The following is a 7211-nucleotide window of genomic DNA, read 5'->3' as shown; positions in this document are numbered from 1 at the left end:
CGTTAGCGTCCGGCGAAGTTGTAAGTTGTCAATACAAAGTTTTTCTTCGCTTGAAAAGTAATCCCTTCAGGACGGGTGTTCACTTTGAATATCCTTTGCTGTTAGCAACACGCCACGCAACTTTTTCGCACGGTTTTTGTTGCGTGCGAGTTAATGCTAACGTGCGTTATTGTGGTGCAACATGGCACAATTAAATCATTGACTACGCATGTTATCGTTAACTATCCCATTGTAAGGGACGTGTTATTGTTAATTCCGTGCGTAGGTAAAGTTCTGATAGGTTTAGGCAGGTAACATTTATATGATTGTCCGCCTAAAGCTGCGCTTTTGAGATAAAGTTCAACTTTATCCTAAGGGCGTAGCTGATGTATAGATAGTTCAACTCAGATTTGCGCGCGGCCCTATGTGTGCGTCGGCTTGTAAATATACAACTTTCATTCGTGTGACAGTGACGTCGTCCGAGCATGACGTGTTCTTATCGCTTTTTGTTATGGGTACAGTCGTTTACGAAAATGTCTAGTTCTTCACGGAGAAAATGTTTAAGGAGTCAGGTAGCGTTTCAAAAAATGAAACAACATTCAAAGCTTTTTATTATTACATTTTACAGTTTTTCATTATTTTCTCATAAGTTTTTTCAAATTGACGTTGACAGTATCTAAGAAATAAATGAGGTGAAATATCTAAGATGAATTAAATACTCCTTACATATTTTCTAGATTTCGGGGTACGCGGACAATAAATAAAAGTGTGGACTAAGAATGTAAAAAGACGTATAATCTAGTATAATAATGTAAACAAAATGTGTGAGGAATTTTAAAAAATAATATTGCTTCGCATAATGTCGACCAAAATAAGACGGAAATAATGAAACTCATAAATGAACGTTTAAGTCATATTGATGAAGGGATGTTGGGTAATACTTGTCGACATGTACAAAAGAAAAAAGAAAAATACTATAGACATTTTGACATGGAGTCAAAATTTATAATTTACCTCGGTGAGAGTAGCGAATCCGAAAATTCATCATTTGATTTTTCAAGTAGCGATTCAGAATCATTATAAATAAATAAACATTAAATTACGTATATAATAACTGTTTTTCTTTAAACAGCCGTAACCCCTAAATAACTGTATTTGTACCCGACTGTACCTCTTGTAACGCACACAAAGTCACTGTGTATGTACAAGGGTTACCCACACATAAGGCCGCGCGCAAGACTGAGTTGAACTTACTATAGAGATGTAGTACTGAAGTAGATTAGAAGTAGGTTTTATTAATTGTAATTGATACTGGCCGGACAATGATATAAATAGAAATAGAATAGTTTTTATATATTGAAGTATGTCACTTCATCCCCCGAGTCAGCGAATAAACGCAAAGTTAAAGTTATTATTGAATGTTTTAATTTAATATCCTGAGGATCCCCGGTTCCTGGCGCACCACGCGCTACAGTACATATTATGCACCTATAGAATGGCAACCGAACTTCACGTCGCGATGACGTCACAAGCCACATATTATAATGCAGTTACGTACTGTTTCATATCTCCTGACTCGTGTCAATGAAGTGCACTATCATCATCATCTTCCGAGCCTTTTCCCTACTATGTTGGGGCCGTCTTCCAATCCAACGGGATGCAGCTGAGTTCCAGTGTTTTACAAGGAGTGACTGCCTCCTCAACCCATTTACCTGAGAAACCCTAATACCTACCCCGTGGTCAGACTAATGCCAGACTTTACTGGTTTCTGACTACTGTTCAATGACAAAAGGGACCTACAGTTTAACGTGCCCTATTGACGCACGTGAAATGCACTATTTAGTTGAAATCATTTTTGCTAAAATTGTACAAAAATGGTACCAATAGGAGCGAGTTCCTCATTTCCACAGACTCAATATCAGCCTTTTCTTCCAATATATTATTACCTCGATTGATAAGTTCACGCCTCATATAAGTTAATGATTTATTTCACTGTGTTCGTAAACCAGTGTTAATAATACTCAAAAGTAATGATAACTTACGTGAAACGTCAAAAAACATTTTATAATTGAATTTCCCATTCCCAGTCGAAGTATTCACCTTCAGAAAAAAATGTCCTTCTATACCCGTTCGGTTCAAAGTGAGCATCGCATCAATACGCAGACATGACAATATGCAAGAAGCGTCATTGCATTCAAGCAGAGCGTGGGAGCCTTGCATTCTGATGGCGCATTGTCGTATCCAGCACGTTATAGTTTTTGTGAGAATATTTTTTTTATGTTCTTTTTTCTCAATAAATATATTTTAGGAGAAAACATGTTTCTTCGCAAGAGATTAGATTTCTTTGTGACGGTATAATAAAATTGCAACTTGAATCATTTTTTTTTTACAGTACTACCTACGGTTTCAAAGTTTCATAACATTTTTGATATAAAAGTATTTAGTTGTAATAGTTTTTCTAAACACCATTTAATTAAATACTTAGTAACGGTCATATATTTCCACTACATCACTATTTTCGAGAAAATCGAGTAATTACACCAATTCCTGAAAAATTACATAAAATGATTCATTCTGTGATGACTTTTCTTCACTTTCAGAGCTGACTAACCAAATGTCCCGTGAATCATGTGTTATGGCGATTGTTTAACTTGTGTGTCTGTACCGCGGACAGAAAAAGTTCCAGTTTCAGCTGTAATCCTATGCAATATTACAAAATATGAATGTATGTCTGTAGGATGTTAGTTTTCATTTTTATTTCAGATACCAATGCAGGGGAAACTATCGTATGTACTGATTAATGTAAAAGGGATGGAGATGAATCTTTATGTTGTTTATAGCATTTTATGTAGTTCGAGTAAAACTGCGGCAAACAGCAAACAAATTATAAATGTTAGCCTTAAATAACTCACAAAATTGTCTCCTAATAGAATAGGAGGGATATGCTAAAAGATGACCTTTTTATAATTTGCTGTAAAGGTCGGAACAGCGAACCAGCATTAGGGTTATATTAACAGAGTCTGAAATAAAACTGACAATTCAATTATTTATCACAACAATTTTCAGTTTGACCTGAAATTGAAATGGGCTAATTTATTCGTGAAATTGCTGCTAAACATATCGTACAAAATAACCTATGTTACTCTGTGTTTATTTAGAATTCTATTGGTGATATAACTGTTGAAATCAGTGCTATAGTTTTTATTTTGTTAGAACAAAAAAAAGTTTTTATTTTGTTATTTAATCATTTAATCAAATTAATCTTTAATCATTGTAATATCTACTACTATTTTATTGATTAATTGGTGCGCCTCTGGTCAAACCTAAAAAAATCTGTATTTCTTGCTGATCAGCAAATAAGCATACAATTGCCCCTGCGTCATTTTTACTAATGGATTGAGAACAGATAACAGAGAATTGGTCACATACGAAAACAAACCTAAAATAGAATAATTTTGATCGTTTCACATCTTATTCCAATCTTTAATATAGTAACTTAGACGTTTAAAGTAATTATAGTTCCATATGAACCTAATACAAACAAGGCTTGCAAAAGAGAAAGCAGTTACGAACTATGACAGTTCTAAAAATAGAACTGAAAACATCGCATTGTTTTGGGAACAAAACAGCTGAAGCGTTTTAATACAGAGTTAATTATATGATTTTATTGTGATGGGATTCGTAATTATATGTATTTGTCATATTGTCAAATAATAAGTGACTCGAATATTAAAATATTTATAAAATAACTACATATTCTGTTACAATTGTTTGAGGTGGTTATATTTCTTGATGTTTTCAATGTTTAGATGCTCATACCAAAATATATTTATTGTAAGTACCACAAGTAACTCTTAACTCGATATTGCTAAAGAAAAATGTTAGTGAAAACCATAATTCACTACATTGCTACGCCGTAGCCGTCCGTAGCGCAAAAAGACTACGAAGCTACGTAGCCAGTCTCGCGTTAGTGAAATTCAACTGGATAAAAGTAATCGGCTATTTTATTTAGTAATAAACAAAAACAATAAAACATTCAACTGTTCGTATGACAGTAAAGATGTAATATAATCTGTGCAACTTTTGAAAGAGAACCACAGCCTACATAAGGCATACATGCGCGTAGGTGTATTTTGGCGGGCAGCAGGGCGCATGCGCGTCCCGCGGCCGTCCGCAGTCCTGCCACCATTCTTCAGTTGCATACTGTCCGCCGCGACGTCCCGACGTAATGACCCCGTACGTAACCAAACGACCGTATTGCCAACAAAAAACGAGCTAAAAACGGATCCACAACAAGAAAACGAGTGTGAAACCAAACATCCTGTCCCGGAGAAGGTAGCTGTGTTCAATTTTAGTGCGAGAGTGTGCTCAGAGAGGCGTAAAACGGTAAACAAATAGGAGCTGTGGCATAGCGATTTTTGTGAATGAATTTAAGATGGTGGACGGCTGTGTGAGAGTGTAGGGCGACGTCGTGGTTAGGCTTGGTGGTGAAGTCTGGGTCGGTGGTGGCGCGCTGGAGCCGCGGGTGTGGTGAGCGTGGGCGTGCGTGCGATCGAAGCGGATGAATGACGATGACGTGGGACCTCCGCTCCTAATGTCTGTTTGATAACGCTCCACACCACTATCTCGCCAACAACACCGACCCGCTCCTTGTCAACTATTATTTTTAGATCCGACTGACGACTATCTCGAAGCTATATTGTGTCTATCGATAGATAAGAATGAGAGATAGCTTCTCTGTTTGACATCTTGGGAACAACAGTGACGTTATTTTCGGGGTATTTTTAGGTATCGATTGTTGAATGAGAGCTATTTTCGGGTTGGATTCGGTTCATCGATTATACGATGCAATTTTTGTTTGGTTTGGTAAATAGTTGAAGGCGTCGCGTTGGAGGTTGTTATTGAGGCTTGTAAGTAACAAACAGCCCATTCTTCAATCGATATTGCAACCTTGTGCGAAATCACATGAAACAGTATCGTAATTCGTAATGTCGAATCGCATTTAGGTTATAAGGTTATTATATTTTCTCCTATAATTTTCATTGTTTATTGCTAGCCTTTAGTTAGTAGGAATTGTAATGAAGGACAATTTTGAAGCGTCTTGTTTACAGCGCGGCCCTTGAACAACCAAGCATTCATATTCATGAAAAATATATTGTGTATATTAGTTTTGTATCTTAATTGCACAACTTAGATCATCATAATTTTCCGAGATGCTCGCTTTTTTATTTCTTAGTAATAATTTCGCATAAGTATACTCCAATTTTCTGAGTGTGTAAATTCATTTAAAATCAATATGAAACGACTCTGATAATCACCCTTTTCTAATCATCATCCTCCGAGCCTTTTTCCCAAACTATGTTGGGGTAGGCTTCCAGTCTAACCGGATACAGCTGAGTACCAGTGCTTTACAAGAAGCGACTGCCTATCTGACCTCCTCAACCCAGTTACCCGGGCAACCCGATACCCCTTGATTAGACTGGTGTCAGACTTACTGGCTTCTGACTACCCGTAACGACTGCCAAGGATGACACCCTTTTCTAATGACAGATTATTTTTATCCTAAATGTCTTCCACATATACTTGTAAACATGAACTGTGTACGGTACTCAAAGTTTAGAAGTCAAATTATTTCACTTCTAAATGATAAAGGCCTATAAGCACAGTAGTCGCATGTCCGACATTTAACCGTGAGAGTCAACTGTCAATTCCGAAAATAATATATTTTTTATTTTTTTTTGATAATCAGGTTGATCCGAATTTTTATAGTTTCCATCATCTTAATTGAAATACTGCCACACTCAGAGTCATTTAATGGTTACTTAAGTGGCTCCTTAGTATAGATTTAAAAAAGCTCACTCTCAGAGACACTTAATGATCCGTTACCATCCCTTAATGACAATTAAAGTTAAGTACAGCAAAACCTTTACTTAACTTTCTAATGATTGATTTTGACATTTATGTTTAAGGTTATAAAAGTAAATAAAATATTTTAAAAAGTCTCAGGAATAGAAGTGTTTGAACAATAAAGTAAAGATGAGTGATTTGCTTGACTTTATTGATTTTGTAGACTATAGCAGAAGGTTTGGAGTAGTGGGGCCAAATAAGAAGCCCAGGAGGAGTAACATTAGAAGTCTATAGGAATATAAAAGGGTATTTTTCTATCAATGTTCAAGCAGTCACTGGGACAAACTTGGAATTTTATGATCTAGTAGCCCGTTGGCCTGGCAGTACCCATGATAGTTTTATTTATAACAGCAGTGCAAGTAAACAAAGACTGAATACTGGTGTGTTAAAAGGGATAATTTTAGGGGACAGCGGGTATGCAGTTAGCAATGTGCTACTGACACCGTTTTTATCACCAAATTCAACTGCACAAGAAAACTACAACAGAAGCCAAATAAAATATAATGTGGAATATTGTGGAAAGATGCTTTGGCATTTGGAAAAGAAGGTTTCCTTGTCTCCAACTTGGCATGGGCATTAAGATGGATACAGTTGTGGCTGTTATATGTGCTTGTGCGACACTGCATAATATTTCTTTACAGGTTGATGATTTGGTTCCAAAGAACTAGGAAACTCCTCATATTGAGAATGATGATGTTGTCCTGAGTGAAAGGCGTGAAAGCACAACCAACAGCAATGGATTTTTGGTGCGACAATCTATAGTTGATAGATTTTTCTCATAATATAATTTTTAATAAATAAAAATCCATAAAATAAGAGGAATACTTTTTTAATTGTTGAACAAGAGGCCAATTATGTAGTACAAAGTTTATTTGACTTCCTCGTTGATCTAGTGGTCGCAAGCGCGGCTGCTGTGCTTGAGGTCTCGGGTTCGATTCCCGGGTCGGGCCGAAATCGCTTTTTGGGTTTTCTTAAACTTTCACAAAGCAGCCCGTAGTCTGGAAGTTGGTGATTGATTCCTGATTGAACTCCTGTGTTATACTATCCCATGCTGCTTGTTTCTTGGCGACTGACTTGCCATCTGTTATTTAAGATTCCACGATTGGTCTCTTTTTAACTAATTGTGCTAACAAAGCTTTTTCGTCCGCCGTGAAATTAGCCACACGTTTGCGTGGTGCTCTTGTTCCTGAAGACTCCTAAAATGAAACAAGCACAAGTTAAATTCTTCAAATACATATGTGCAGCTGCTAATGTACATAGAAACGAAACTTACCATGATAATATGTTAAGATAAAGCTATTTATTTCAGAGCTTATCACACTTTT

This window comes from Helicoverpa zea, chromosome 13 (genome assembly GCF_022581195.2).
Source record: "Helicoverpa zea isolate HzStark_Cry1AcR chromosome 13, ilHelZeax1.1, whole genome shotgun sequence".
Taxonomy (NCBI): domain Eukaryota; kingdom Metazoa; phylum Arthropoda; class Insecta; order Lepidoptera; family Noctuidae; genus Helicoverpa; species Helicoverpa zea.
This window is presented reverse-complemented; position numbering follows the sequence as displayed.